Below are 16172 nucleotides of genomic sequence, written 5' to 3'. Positions count from 1 at the left end.
GTCTGTTCCGTTAGCTGGACAACCCGTGTGATTTCTATTTCCCTTGTATTTCCTTTTCTAAATTCATATTTTTCCTTTTTTTCAGCTTGTTCCGTACGAGAAATCTCTTTAAAATAACAACCATCATGGGAACTGCACTTTAACCTCAGGGTAACAATGTCCCAAGTAATAATGTACCAATATCTAATTACATTTCAGCCCCTCGAAGTTTTGCTGTGACGAAGATCTTCCAAGGGTGACCAGAACACGTTTGTGATTTCAACATATTTATTTTTCTAACGTCGTTTACAGTTATTACTCAGTCTTGCTGACGTAATATGAAACATCTATGTACAATATACAGAGAACAGTGGAAGAGTTTAGATCTAGAAACATACAATTTTCCCACCGACGTATCTCTTGCATGTACTTTCCTGGAAATAATACCATGAACAATACCCGTCTGTGCACAAAGGAACAATAAACATCTGAACATCATTTATCTATTTGTTATGCACCATCTGCTGTACTATATATACACAAGCGGTCCGCTAACACCAGACATGGCCAGGCGACAGACCCAGCCTGAGATAACCAAACACGCACACATCCCGCTCTAGCCAACGGCTTTATGGCCAGCAAAGAACTTCCAGGCTCAACAAAGGAGCTCTCCAGGTTAAGATCTACAATATCTCGTCCTAAATACATGTCTACCTAATGGGTCAAACACGCCACTGGGCCGACTCGAAGTGAAACAAACTTTGATCGAACTCCAGATCAGCCTCAGGACCTTGTTCCTCCACAGGCTACAGTACACCTGGCTGCTCTAACCTCAGCAAGGTTACAGCCACAACTCAGCTAAGGTGGTAGGTATTTATATTCATACATCATCCTATGAATACCTGAACCTCTCAACACACGACTGTAAAAACTGGATGACTGAAGGAGGTCTGGCGCAAAAGAAAAGATAATGAATGCACTCATGACTTAAAACGAAAAAGATCTTTTTTTTTTTTCGTCAACTGGATCTTATGATGAAAAGATGAACAACTCGACATCTACCTCTTTACTATGGTTATCTCTTTCAGTTTCACTTTCGAAATGAGTCCCTAAACCCCGTCCACTCCTGTCTGAGAACTGTGTACATAACCTACGTTACATAATCTTGTCACCTGCTATTAGACTATAGCTCGCTCTTTCTTACACAAGAAAACACACATGTGAAACAAAGACCTCAGAGCGGCGAGTAAATACTGTTAATACAAAGATGTACGATGAGGGCGACTGGTCGACCAGAACGCAGTACTGTTTGTTCTTAAAAGTGTGGCTGATGTGATGAGGTCCTGGAGAAGGAGGTTAGTGCGTCACTACGTGTTGTAGACCCCCGAGTTGGAATACTGCTTCCTCCTCTTCACCCCTCGACCCCAGTGGTAGGGGTATGGCTGGGTGACCATCACCACAACTCAAGACCCGCTCCCACCGAAGCCTACAGTCAGCTACCGACAACTACGAGGCATCCTGAAATGACCAAAACAAGAAGATCTTAAGTTCTTGAGCACGACGGTGCCACTGCACCCTTGGATGCGGTGGCGTGGTCTTAACACCGACACTTACGGGGTCTGCAGAAGAGGTCATGCCACCATACCCAAGGGTCGTATCGTCGTACACAATGGATTAAGCAAATAGTTGACCTCAACCTCAGGACAGTCAGCTGACATCAATCCTGACCAACCAACTAACCTCATATCTTAAGCTTCATCGCTAATGAATCAAAAGTATTCAAATCAAGTAACATGGAGTGATATAGCATTCAATATTCTTGTCTGTTCAAGTGCTTATACACTGTTGGTCTTCCCTTTCGTCTTCCAAACGCCCCCGGGACACCTTTGTGAAATCTGGCATATATTCTGGTATACTTATAACTAAGATGAAACATTCGTTCTGCGAAGAACTCACGCACCTTACAGGTGCGCTGAGACTGACACTTCTTAAATGAATAAATTTCTTCCGAGACGTGATGGTGTTTCGAATCATGGCACGATGAATGAGCTGAAGGTCAAAGCCAGAGTTTCGCATAACAATGATCTGAAGATGAGTTCGTCGTTTTGAGTGGAAAACTGTTGATACAAGACTCGCCAGGTATTTCGTTTGGTATCTTCTACTGTTGCGCATCTCTGCAATTTCAAGGTCGACGGACGTTAAGCGAAAAGCTAAATCATCACAAGCAAGTAGCTGGTATTTCAAGGTCCAGTCATCTCGACGTAAGGGGAAAAACTAAATTGTCACAAGCCAGTAACTTATATTTCAAAATCCAATCACCTTTAGGTATGTGAAAAGCTTTTGAGTTAAAGTCCCACATGTCAGTGATCTGTCACTGCTTTGGTGATGAAACAGCACAACACTAGCGGCTGACTGGAGCCAAGGATGCTGCCTAAAGGATTCATGTTGCAGGCACTGCCAGTCTCCGGGAACAGAAATCGAAGCAACATCTACTGAGGAGGGAAAGAGCCAGTAACTAGTTACGTGAACCAGGAACCTATTTACTACTGGCTTAAGCTAGTGAGTTCTTGCTTCACTAGTGAGTATTAACGAAATTACGAACTACCTACCGTGTTGCCTTAGGGTGACCTGCCAATCATCAAAACACCTGGCAACTCCAGAGCCCTCCGTGACTATTCAAAAATCAGATTCTACGCTGCTTCCCAGAAAGTCTTTTGGAAAGACTAACGACACAAGGATTGACCGTTGTGATACCCTCGTAGAGCAAAGCAGTAGAACCCTCATCTTTTATCTGACCTTTCCGACTTTAAGAGCTCTACAAAGTCTTGAGAAACATGAATTAATTCTATTTTTTTTCCTATACTTGTTTACTTTCACAACACCACAATCTAACTCCTGTAACAACATAAACATACTGAGAATAACCATAACCTTTACTCTCCCCTGGAAACCCCGTATATAAACACCACAAAGTTTGCTTCCCAAAACTGGGAGTGCTGTGTGGGAGCCGTCATTACTTTTCCAGTGAGCTGCTATCTCACATCCACAGAGGTTAGGTTCACCTTAGTAAGGAGTATTTCGTCCACCTTTCCACTTGCGAGAGTGGAATCCAAAGCTTTTTCCTTTCAAATTCTCTAAGCATAACCTCACTCTCCGCCACGACGTTGCTGTCCTCTGTTTTACAAATACCATTATGACCATTGCTCTCGTAAGACCCATAGTACGCGTCTGGCTGGTGCTTCCCTTAGTTTCTTCGTGAAAACCAGCCACTAGAGACTAAGCCATTACGGTAAATCCTTTCCACGAACAGCTAAGTTGTGGAATTCTTTTCCTTCTCTCGTTTTTCCCACTTCCTATAACCTTTCTACCTTCAAGAGTAAACACCTGCGGAGCCCTGAACTCGTTTTCAATCTTTTCCTTACTCTTTTCCTGGTCGTCCAGGATGGCCTCGATTGCACATGTTTTGCTCTCTCTCTCTCTCTCTCTCTCTCTCTCTCTCTCTCTCTCTCTCTCTCTCTCTCTCTCTCTCTCTAAATAAATAAATAAATAAATAAACAAATAAATAAATTGAATAAATAAATGAATAAATAAAATATAAATGCGAAAGTGGAAACACTGAAAGGATCCACGACTGTGTCTACGATGAAAAACTTATCGACAGAAATGCATAAAAATGCTAACAGCACAATGATAATTTCTGAAATTATCTGAAGCATGCCGTTAATAGTGAAAATTCGTATGCGCTCACTTTTTTTTTGTTGATAATACTGGTGAGTAAGCAACATCATAATGTCGATGCACACACCCTGTTGCAGCGAAAGAAATGACGACACCTGCACAAAAATGCGAAGTGATGAATAACGCAGACTTTTCTGACGTAATAATGGGTTTCGTATAGCCTAAGATACAAGGATAAGGCACGAATCTTTAGACAGAAACAGATGAGTTAAGTTGTACGAAGTTAGTCATTTCATTTTTAGTTAAAAGTATACCGGTAGTGTTATGGTTAAGTATGAATATGTTTCACAATGGTATTCATCCGGGGTGAAGGATGCAGGTTTGTACGTAGGTCAGGATAATATGACATTTGTTATTAATGTTTGACTCCTTTAAGCACAACGTCACGAACCATGTGGGTCTGGTTAAAAGTCATGTCATCTTACCCAAGGAACGTACGTACCCAAGGAACGGAATGTCATGTTCCCCTGAAGCAGGCAGGAGTATAAAGACTTCAAAGGTTAACTTGGGTATAATGTGAACTGGGAAGTTTTTCACAGAACTCATAGCTTCCTTGAGGTGACAGCCCTATAGTGTAGCCTAGGATGAGATCCACGACAACCGTTTGGTTTTTAGCTATCAATTTCATCGTCTATTTACAATACCCATGTACATACCTCAGCACGGAGTTCCGCCATCAACGAGGCTCCAGGTGGTCACAGTGTTGGGGTTCGTGTGGAAAGAGTCGAGGGAGTGTGCCCCAAGACCACCTCCGCCACAACCGTAGCAGCAGGCGCCGGCGCTCCACACACCAGAGAGGCAACTGAGTAAGGACCCCCACGGTGGAGTTCTGACGTTACCCCCTGTAAAAGATGCACCAGTTAAGATGTAATGTCTTCATTTAAGTTTAAAATACATCAGTTCAAAAGGGAAAAAAAAATGTATTTTCACACATGAATTCAAGAATATTTAGTTTCAGATTCCTTTCTAAAGGTATAAGATAAACAGCGTAGTCAAACATCTCTAGGTCATTATGCTGACAATGCGAACTTCTGTCCCTCAGACATTTTCGACTGGACATAAAATAGTTTAAGGATGACCACATTTCGAAATACATCAGTCCGAAATAGTTAACACTAGATCTGTGAAAAGTTAGGACTACTGTGGTAACATGATACAGAGTTCGAAGCTCCTTGCTGAAACAAAAGTAAATGTTCTACAAAAATCAAAATAAATCTTGCTTGATGGATACGTAGTGTGCACTCTTATCGTGCTCTTTCTTGTTTGTGCACGAAAATTATTACAAAGACATGAAGCATGCGTACTTAAAGGGGGCTCCAATAAAGTCACGGAAATAAATAACCCAGATATCTGCTGATTCGAGACCGCACCCTTATTAAAACCTTGAGGAAAATTCCTGCACGGCTGACGCATCAGATGAACATTCTGAGGGACGACTTCTTTCGCCTCAATGCAATCCTAATCCCATTCCGTGAGTCACGTCTTCGGTCGCTTTTCACATTAACATCATCTCTGACAAACATTTCAGTGAGAACTTAAGTAGCTCCAACAACGATAATGATACCCGTGGAAAAAGAATATTTGGTGTAAAGGCAAGAAAAGAAGAGAAATGTTTCATGTAACCCTACCTACCAACACAACATCTGAACACCAACCATGAAATTCTCTAATACCCTGACATAACTAAGCCTACAGACCAAATAACCAACCAACTAACCAACCGTTATCGGAAACGTATTTTTGAGGGGAGTAGGAGCCTAATGTTATATTCATTAGCTTGTGTTATTACTACTTATGCAAGTGGGAGTCTCCTTGTACCTTCTTCAACCTTGTATCCGCGCTGAACACCGATACTTTCCCAACTGCAGTCTACTGTGCTGTTTTACAATCAAACATAAGAAAACTCAGCAGACACTGAAAATGAAGAAGGTACCAACTTTAAATACATCCCAACATCTGGCCATCAAGAGCAGGAAAAGGAGACCCGAAAGTATAGAATTTTCTCTGGTGATCATCAGTATCAGCTGGATGAAATTGCTTGGAAGAAAATACTTAGGAGTCAATTTTCTGAATTACATGGACTTAATCAGAGCAAAGTAGATTCCATTTAGAATCTATTCTTTATGATACCTAAAGTTGGATTTCAATTGCCTGCATGGATTGAATTAGGACTATTGATCACTACTCTCACCAGGATACATACTTCTCCATCAAGGCTTAAAAACATCCCTCCAGGATAAACTCGACCTCTGAATCTTAAAAACCCACCTCAGCCAATTATATGATGATAAACTCGTTAGATATATCAAAACTTTCCCTCGCAAGGGTTGTCAGTGTTCGACCTTGAAAGACGAATGACCCTATCTCCTGAAAAGTAGATGGTTGAACGGACTGGTCTCAGAGGTGACAATGAATGATTACCGATACTTGTAATTTCACACTGGCAGTAAAAGCGGAAAGGCAGGTTACAGTATGAATTCTGCTTGAGCTACAAAAGGCAAATGAGGAGAACATAGGAGAAATAATCTCTGACGACCCAAAGCTAAGTAAGCACTGGGTGAAATAATCTCTTGATGACCTAAGGCTAAGTAAGCACTGGGTGAAATAATCTCTGATGACCTAAAGCTAAGTAAGTACTGGGTGAAATAATCTCTGATGACCTAAAGCTAAGTAAGCACTGGGTGAAATAATCTCTGATGACCTAAAGCTAAGTAAGCACTGGGTAAAATAATCTCTGATGGCCTAAAGCTAAGTAAGCACCGGGTGAAATAATCTCTGATGACCTAAAGCTAAGTATGCACTGGGTGAAATAATCTCTGATGACCTAAAGCTAAGTAAGCACTGGGTGAAATAATCTATGATGGCCTAAAGCTAAGTAAGCACTGGGTGAAATAATCTCTGATGGCCTAAAGCTAAGCAAACATTGCATAGAGTTAGAAGCAGTAAAAAAGTGAATGTTTCGAAGAGTCATGGGTAAGTATTCGAATTTAAGAAAAATAATCCTCTCGATAATTCTTGAGAAGATTAATGTGTAACTAGCATTAACATTGTTTTATGTTTTATAGATCAATTTTGGTCACCCACTTTGAAAACAAAACAAAACAAACAAAAAAAAAACTGGAGAGCAATGAGGCGTGTTGCTAAGTTGATTCCTGAGTTTAAAAACAAATCCTATGAGAGACAGATAAACGACTTTTATATATCTAATTAGCTTAGGAAAGAGGTTACAGAAAGACATGAATCGACCCTTGTATTCAAAATTACCAAAGGCTTTGATAATCTCTCTCTCTCTCTCTGTAATTTGAGACTAGATCTGTCTCATTTCACTCGTTGTAGAAGATACAAACTTGGTCAAATTCTATGTGAAATGAGGCAAAGCACTTTTTCTTCAACCGGAATAATTTACATATAATTGTCGAAAACGATATCACAGATACGTTTAAGATTATAGTTGACGAGTACTTTCAAGACTGATATAATTTGTGCCTCCTACTTATAACTAAATGATGAAGGAAATTCTCGTTGTCACGTTTGCTACTTTACTATTACCACGGAAAGTTCTACGTTTCTGATCTTGTCCAATCCCAAACAGCTTCGAAAGGAAGCCAGTGCTTTGTTGCTATTGTTTCCATTTAGCCATAACACTGATAAAAACAGTCATAACAAAGTGCAGACCCCATGAAATAGCACACAACAAATATTCAAAACCTACATTACAAAAAGATCACGGTACATTTCCACCTCCTATGCTTGGCACTAAATTACTTGCAATTATTCCCATCCAAACCGCTCCAAACTAACCACCGTTCCCCGAGTAGAAATAAAAAAAAAAAAAAAACTTATCCCTGCTACACACTTCAACATACTTTACTCACAGACATCCCCTTCCCCAGCAAACACAACATTGACAAAACATACACACTACGATGACATGAAAAGCACAAAACAGCCGCCCTCCCGATGCAACCTTAAACACCATCCCACCAGACATACACTCATCTGAAACAATATTCCCCAGACAGATGAGTTACACTTCCTCTTCTGCGTTCTGGACACCATCAATCACTTATATATATATATATATATATATATATATATATATATATATATATATATATATATATATATATCAAACGCCGATTCAACATATCACAAGACTCCCTCCCACCACTGCCTATGAACAGGTAATACTTACTCCTAAGCTGTTCTGGCTAACATCACACTTCTTGACATATGGGCCGGCCTAGTGGACATGGCTTTCCTTAGCGTTGCAGCAACTCAAAAGTGGGGTTTCTGGGGCATTAAGGTTAAAAAGACTCTTCCAAGTCGATATTTACCAACACCACATTTTAAGAAATAAAGGGGTCTATGTGGATTACTGGTGGAATGTCAAGAAACATTTATATGTGCTGATTCATCTAACAATGATTAGTGGCCTGAGATTTGATAGTGCTATGCCAATGTTAGCGATTCAGGAATGACTTGCGCGTATCAGGAAGGGCTAGGCTGCGCTAAATCTTATTGAACCAGTGCCCGAGAAATGTTAGCAGTCGCTTTGATAAGTCCTACAATAATGGAGCCACGATAAGTACTGAGCGTATAAAGAATATGTATGTGCTGAGGATCATTACAAGACTACTTAGAACACTAATGGAGGAGTATCTTGTGGGATGCTAGAAGCAGTTTTCAAGAAGCGTATAAAGTACTGTTAACTCGAAATACAGCCTGAATAGTGCTACGCGTGTTTAAGAGTAAGCGAGTATGAGTGATATCACTCTTTCAGCCACGAAAACATTAATAATTACCCAAATGCCTGCGACCTCAGCAAATCAGTTCAGCTTGTGTCCGTGGTGGCGTTGTGCCTGTCTGTAAGAAAGGCAATAGGGAAATTACCCCAAAACTAAGCGAGCATCATTGTGTAGTTTGCAAAGTGGAAAAAAAAAAATCAAAAGAAATAAACTGCTTGGGCAGCAAAAACTCGTTAAGTGTGGAACATCATATGGGTTCACCCCAGATTATGCAGTCTCGATATAAACCTACATCAAAGTAAGTTAAAACCCTGAAATGGCGGACGGGTTTTGTAGGCTGTCTTTAGACTCCCAGAATACACTTGACATTATCTCTATAAGAGAGAGAAAGAAAAAAAGCCGAAGATGAACAAGGAGACTTCTTTTGGTGACTTTAAAATTACCTAACCAGGACGGTGGGAACAATTTCAGAAATGTCTTTTTCCATCCGAACAAACATGGCAGTTCCGTCCGACTGGATTAACTTACGCAACCCTTTCGTTCCTGATCTACGTGTACGATTTATCATAGCGTGTTAAATCGTAATTAATGTATGCAGATAATACCAAGTTCGTAAGAGGGTAAACCGAACGCGCGGAGAGTTTCAAGCCCTGGCTAGATGAATGGCTGTTGAAGTCAAACGCAAATAAATATCAAGTGATGGTTTTGGGGATCACTGAAGCCAAACTAAACTATGAATACCACCTTGAATGATATATATATATATATATATATATATATATATATATATATATATATATATATATATATATATTAGACGAGTTCATCTGAAAGTAACCTAGTAAGCCGAGACGCTGGTTAACGTCACCGCAAACCCATGCAACACAAGCACCATGAGTTTTACCAGAAATAAACAATATTCTTGCAAATGTCAATATCCTCTCTGTGTATACAGAAGTGGCTACACCAAAGAAAATATTCAGTACATTTAGACCTATATCAGAATATGCAACAGAAAACTGATCTAAAGACCAAACCGCTATCACTGATTTCTTACCCTCTTCCTATCCCAGGAGTCCCTTCTACCTTATGAGGCTCCTGCAGTACTCAGAAATCTGGCCACGTTCACTGGTTGGGAGCATAGATCATAGTGTTGTGATGTTTATCTCTGTAGAGACTTCATGGCAATTGAGTAATACATTTTCGGTCTTCTTTACATAGTTGCACTGTCGGCATCAAGGGTCTTGGGACGTGGTGTTGTTAGTGGCTTTGGTGTCCAGAGAGTTTAAGGGGAGAGTAACTCGCGTTTGTCTGGGGAGTGTGGTTTCTGATGGGTGTATGTTTTGTGAGATGGACTCTAAGATTGGGTTGAAAGTCGATTTATCTTTCTATTTGTCGGATTATTTCAGTGTGTATGTGCTCTGTCGGGGTTATATTTCTTAGTGATAGGTGATCTGTGAGCAGAGGTTCCTGAAGTGTGAGGCAGAGGTAAGCTTTTTTTTTCTTCTTACGTGGGAGGGTTGTTGGTTAGTTATAGGGATTAGTTTGGGTGGGAGGGGTCTAGTGCTGTTGCAGAGAACTGAGTGTCGAGCATGCTGAGATATTCAAATACATTCAACACTTATTGCTGATTTGATCTCCCCACTTATATCTGACAACACTTATTGCTGATTTGATCTCCCCACTTATATCTGAACTGAAGTCTTCATTACTAGGGGAGGAAATCAGCTTTACACTTCACACTGTACAAAACTAGTCAAGTCATGACAACTTTTAAACTCCTTTCCTGGATCTGATAAGTCCGGTAATGAGCAATTTGCGGTAATTGGGAAACCCCTAACTACAACATACCGAAACATTAAGCAAAAGAAGTTAGGAATAATGCGTAAAAATATTTCTACAACAAAACAATGGACTTGTTAAACAAGCTACTTGAAGGGGAAATTGATACAACGGAATTCTATAAAGCTCAATTAAATGAGGTAAGTTGATTGGAACCAAACAAGTGTCAGGCTCCTTCTCTGTACACACAAAAAATAGACAACCATAGGTGGGTAATTTACACACACACACACACACACACACACACACACACACACACACACACACACACATATATATATATATATATATATATATATATATATATATATATATATATATATTATTTATTTTTTTATTATACTTTGTCGCTGTCTCCCGCGTTTGCGAGGTAGCGCAAGGAAACAGACGAAAGACAAAGACAAAAACAATTAAACAAGAATATTGGATTCAAAAAGAGCTTATAAGGAAAAGGTTGAGGGGTTATTTAGAACATATCGTGTGAAAGATGCGTGGAAAGAATTAGAAAATTAAAAAACTGAACGTGCCTGAGTCAAAACCATTGATACATATGTGAATGATATAAGTTCATTTCTTGCAAGATTTGACAGAAATGATTTTAGCGAAGAATGTAGTAATGTTATGTCGGTTATTCGAGAAAGAAATCATGAAAATCGTGATATCGTAAGAACATGTACTGCAGTCCCTGAAGCGTATGATGCCTGGATAGGCCACGGAACCAGACGTTGTGCCAGCCAGGGCACTAAAGTGTTGTGCTGAACAACTGTTACCCATACTTCAGCAACTATTTCAGGACTTAATAGATCAAGGGGTAGTGCCTGACATATAGGAATTATCAGAAATAAAACCAACTGCCAAAGTCTCATTTCCTAAAGTGTTCAACGGTTTCAGACATTGTTTTAACGTTGAGTATCATAAAATGTCTTGAAGACATAATGAGAAGCTACTTGTATAAAATCATAGATAATTTCAGAGATCCACTGCAATTTGCGTATTGTAAAAATAGGAGGGTGCAGGATGTAAGTTTGACTTTTATGAATGAGATAAGCAAACATTTAACACATAACTCACAAGCAAGAATCTCAGCCATTGATTTTAGCTCTGCCTTTAATGCAATCCAGCCACATATTTTGTTAAATAAATCATAAGGGATGGACGTAAACTATAACCTACTGAAATAGATCCTCAGCTTTTTAAAACAGGCCACAGTATACCAAGATAGATAACGCTGTCCAACATAATTTTTACCAAAGCAGGTGCACCCCAGGGATGCGCTATGTCCCACACTTGTTCAGTTTGTATACTGGTGACTGCATAAGTGCTTTTAGCAACTGCACTTTTTTGAAATATGGTGATGATGCAGTAATAATAGGAAAAATTGTAAACGATAACTGTAATGGTTATATTGCACAGTTTAGTTGTTTTGCTGAGTGGTGTAAAACAAATCATCTGCACTTAAATTTAAAGAAAAATAAAGAGAAGATGTTATACTTTAGGAAAAAAAACTACATGTACCAAACTTAATTACAACTGAATGTTTTTCAATTGCCGTCTGGTATGGCAAGCTAAACAGTAAATGTAAAAATAAACTTGAGAAAACTGTTAAAAAAGCTAGGAAATTGGGTGCAAACATTAAAACATTATATATGCTGAATCAGGAATGTGCAGGGAAGCAGGTGAGATCATGCAAGATGCAACCCATCCTCTACACTAATACTATGTATTTCTAAGGTCAGGAAGAAGAATGTCTTTGCCAATACAGCGCACAGACAGATTAAGGAGATACTTTGCACCAAAAAGCATTCTACTGTTTAATTATCTAAAGACGCGGTAACTCCTCTGTGATATAACTTCATAGTGAAATAGATGACTCTTTATGTGGTACTTTTATGTGATATTCTATCATTTTTACTTAATAATCCTTACACTTTCTAACCTTAGATTGAGTTTCTAGCCATACTTTCATTTTGTATCGTGTATACAATTTGACAATAAAGACAATTCATCTTATATCAAACTGTGAAATTAACTTACTAATTCTGCATGAGTACTCAGGCGACTGTACTTACTAATGGGGCGGCGGACGATCGGGGTGTGGTGGCGTTCCGCCTGGCGTGTCACGTCGCCTGCTGTCGCTGCGCCACCACCCTCCCTCTCTACCACACCACGCTGGAGAACCCGCTGCTCTTCCTCCTCTCTTGCCCGGTGGTTTTGCCTCTTTACGATACACACAGCTGGGACAAAACCAAACTTCCTCCCCATGCTAGAGGCTTCAGGTTGGGAGGTGTACTGTATCCACGTTAAGTGTCTGCACTGATATTTGTCTAAGTCGGACATGCGTGGCAACGATCGACAGCAGCCAGTTCACTACCACTAGCAATGTGGCATTACACTCAACATATCTGATGTCAAACATTTACTATAGATAGTCACCATACATACAAAGCTACAGAATGGAACACTTTGATGACTGTACGTGATATTTTCTGGCTCAAGGCGAGAATGACGAGCGGAACACACTCACACTACCAACAAGCATTCCGGACTGAGCCTTACTCGTACGGTCTGGCTTCGCTTGACTCCTGTATTGGTGATCGTGCATTCGTAAAAGGTAACTAAGCTCACCTTATGCCTCGTACACATCAAATATGATAGTACTGATAACATGTCAAAAACAGGTGGTCAGATGGAATAATACAGTAGAATTAACACGAAGAAAGAGAAAATGGTGCTGACAGTCTGCGGCGCCTCAACCCCGTATGCAATAAAACTTATTGATCATCCGCCACAAAAGGTCGGGCGGGACGAAGTTCGTTCTCTCGGTAACTTCCAGTTTTGCGAATGGGATTACAGTTTACTTTCCACTGTAGAAAGATGACACAACATTTCCGTAATCTGTACTGTAAAAGGACACTCCTTAAAACACCTAATTGACATGGAACATTAGTCTTTTAGAGTAACTGATTTACCGAGTAACCAGGTTTTACTGCGGTTACATAAATGCAGAAAAGTAGAATGAACGTTTGTTCTGTAAATACTGCAGAGTAAACTTTTCTTTGGCTTTCCTTACAGTAATACACGTTATTACTGGCAAGTGGCAACATGCATTGTTTTGGTAGTGTGTTATATACTGAACAAGAGCATTACCTTGATAGCGTAGCAAAGCAGGCTGTACAGCTGTCCATATCCCCTCTTGTATTCTGATCTTATTACTGAATTGGCCTAGGAATCTAAATGTTGAGTTTACCGTCATTGAACTTAAGTCTACTTAAGGCAACAGAAATGGATAGAAATGTTGAATGGTTATGTTTCAGCTGAATTTTAAGTACCATACCAACAGGTTAAAAGCGACGGTCTCAGTACACAGCCATCCACATTTGTCACTGTGTGCACTTACGACAGAACAAAAACAGAATTTTGTAAAATGAAAGACCTTAGGTATTAAGGCTGTGTTGCTCATGTAGGATGTCGGTGTCGAGGCTGGTGGCGCCGCTCGACCAACCGTCAAAGGCAACGTCCTCTCTCGCGCCGGCGGGATAAGGGCAACACTGCTCAGGGACTGGAACATTGATATGTAGGAACTTATTGTTAAAGTATTATCACGAACACTGGCTAACACAGATGACTCTTTTATTATAAAGAGTACTGTGTAACAGAGATGTCTATTCCTTGGCTGTTCTTTTCACCACTGAAATTGTTATCGACTTTCATGCTAGACCTATTCACATTTCGTATAATAAACCAAGATTATAGCATTTCCATCTTTTTCATGCTGTACCTTTCAAAGCATTGATCTATTCGTCCTAACGTGTGATACCATGATAAGTCTTAACTCTGCGTTACCATATTTACCTACATTAACCGCTCGCTCCCATCTGCCAAACCAAACTGTCCTAAAATAACAGCATTAAACCACCTGTTCCACCCTACTGCACAATTATGAAAACACTCCATATGCCTTGCCTTATGTATCTTTTTACCAGCACTGTAGCACGGATCATCCTACCTTAACACACTGTAAATCATTCGCCATTGTTTGAATATTTCAGTCCTTACATATGGTGGTCTTCCTGTACTTACGATAAAGTATTCACTCATTCATTGATATGCTCATAAGAACTGTAACAACATTGCCCTTTGGCGCACTGCCATTTATTCAAGCTTTCGGTTTTTATATAATAAGTTTAGCAAATTGCTCTTGATTGCTTCCTACCTCCTATCCAATACTTAGCCTGATCCTAACTCACTGTACCTTTTCTTTTCTTAGCACATTCTCCTTTGCTGAACCTTTATTATTCCTCGTGATGTAGTTATCTATTTGTGTAGTAAGGGGAGGGTTTCTGCTGGCTTTGAGTTTTGTTGCTTATTCTGTTCCAGCCATCTACCACCATTAAACTATATCAGCCCTTCTTCACGTCTTCTCTAACAAGCTTCTTTGCCTAGCGTTTCGTTATGCCCTCTGGTGAAACAGCAAATTCTTGTCTCACGACGTTGTGCCATACCAAATCAGTGGTGACGATTAGTGCTACCTCTGTTCGAGTGATGTTATGAAGCACCAGCGATGGGATCCATTGTTGCCGACTGTAAGGTTAGTCATTCAACGCTGGCTGGTTTTAAGGGTCTTTGCTGGCGTTCCGTTCCTTATGAGACAGCACATCAGTGACGCGCATAGGCTTCGCATTTATTGCTAATTCATGTCATTTCGAACATCTTTTTCAAGTGCCAAGTCAGCTAGGAAAAAATGCAAACCTTAATCCCTGTGAGCATCACAGTATGACCCCAGAACACAACAGTAGGATACTTATGTATGATGATTTGGACTATGACCAAACTCTGATGAATCAGGTCAAAGACCATCATATTCGAGCTGCGCCGTTGTGCTTAAGAGGTTAATTTGGTCTTCTTCTTCTTCCTTTTATTTCAGGAAATGGCAATTCAAGGTTGCCCCTAAAACATTTGAATCCGACTCATTTTATCTCTCCTTATCAGCCAAGCTCTCGTTCTTCTCCTAAGTATCTCAAGTATGTACGTTAATGAAAATTTTCACGCTTACAGCACCAAAGTATGTCGTCATACTCATGAGGTGATGAGTTGAGTCGTGGTCCAGCCCCACCTAATGGGTTAATAAGAGAGCGCTTATGTCTGCCTATGTCGGGACGTCTAATTTAACCAGTTTTATCAACAAAGTCGGTGGGAGGATTACATAGCAGCTTCTTAAGAGGTATTTTCGTGGCCTTGTGATGGTCGTTACCCTCCAACCTTGAGAACCACTTGTTGCGGTTTAGGCCTGTTGCTACCGCCCTCCTCGGCACCCCTGTGATGGTGTGTGTTTGGGAGAGTGTCTGCACGTATGTGTGTGTGTGTGTGTGTGTGTGTGTGTGTGTTATACTGTCAGAGGATATGAAAAGCATATCAGAGCAAGTCTCGCTTTGATTATGGGTTTGTTCGTTTGGCTGACTGGCGAAAACAGTGAGGTCGGTGTTTCTGCGTAATGCGACATAGTAGACTTATCATGCATCGTGGTAGTGTTGGGGCTACGGTCCTACATAGTACATGGAAATGTGGGGCTGATATCCAGTCGAGTACGTGTTAGTGTAATGTCTACGTGCCTGTGGAGGGAGGCTCGAGAGTTATACCGTAATCTGCCGTTTACTTGGGGCAAGGTTGGAACCCGAAAGTTGACCATAACATTACACAACATAACATGATACTCGAATAACATGAAGCCTCAAGGGCTCGTCGAGGTTATCCAGTTGTCCAATAGGTCCTTAAACTGTGCATGTCCTTGTATTACATATGTCCTTTTTACTATTTATTTCCTCACGCCATGCATACTATTCCACTATAAATGTCCTTACGTAATAT

At 40.3% G+C, this 16172-nt stretch overlaps 1 long non-coding RNA gene across 1 annotated transcript; it reads right to left on the bottom strand.

The window, feature by feature from the left end:
- Positions 1-249: 249 nt before the first annotated feature.
- LOC139764623 (uncharacterized) lies at positions 250-13055 on the bottom strand. The gene is made up of 3 exons (XR_011716427.1): positions 12377-13055; positions 4374-4559; positions 250-1497 (listed from the first exon to the last, which is right to left on the bottom strand). It is a non-coding gene; the product is annotated as an uncharacterized lncRNA (long non-coding RNA).
- Between the last annotated feature and the right edge of the window lie 3117 nt (positions 13056-16172).

This window comes from Panulirus ornatus, chromosome 50 (genome assembly GCF_036320965.1).
Source record: "Panulirus ornatus isolate Po-2019 chromosome 50, ASM3632096v1, whole genome shotgun sequence".
Classification (NCBI taxonomy): Eukaryota; Metazoa; Arthropoda; class Malacostraca; order Decapoda; family Palinuridae; genus Panulirus; species Panulirus ornatus.
Note: the sequence above shows the minus strand (reverse complement) of the source record. Positions and strands in the feature narration are given on the sequence as shown.